Consider the following 443-nt stretch of genomic DNA (forward strand, 5'->3'; position numbering starts at 1 on the left):
ATATATACATATACATATATACATATATATACATAGATAGATAGACAGAAACATAGAAGCACGTACATATATTTATTCAAGGCAACAGAAGAATTTGAAGAACCGCGATGTGAACGTTTGGGTTGAGAAATGTGAATTGACGCTTTAAGTGAATATATATTCTATCTTTGGCTGTCACTATATTTTTCTTTCATATTTACACATACAGTATGTATTTTCACGTACATATGTATATACATGTACACACTCATAGACCCATTTGAGATTCTATTGAGTGGGATACACCAATAGAATCAATTGTCAAGCTGATGGTTGGGGCACACGCCAGATATGTATTCTACAAAAGTATAGAGTAACCCATCAGATTAATCTAAAATAGCTTTTTTGATTATAACTGAACATAAAAGCAAGCATTAATATATATATATATATATATATATATA

At 29.3% G+C, this 443-nt stretch overlaps 1 protein-coding gene across 3 annotated transcripts in view; it reads left to right on the forward strand.

Moving 5' to 3' along the window:
- Window positions 1-443, forward strand: part of LOC106876369 (uncharacterized) — a 559,415-nt gene that overhangs the window by 404,406 nt on the left and 154,566 nt on the right. The window lies entirely within an intron of this gene.

This window comes from Octopus bimaculoides, chromosome 4 (assembly GCF_001194135.2).
Source record: "Octopus bimaculoides isolate UCB-OBI-ISO-001 chromosome 4, ASM119413v2, whole genome shotgun sequence".
NCBI lineage: Eukaryota > Metazoa > Mollusca > Cephalopoda > Octopoda > Octopodidae > Octopus > Octopus bimaculoides.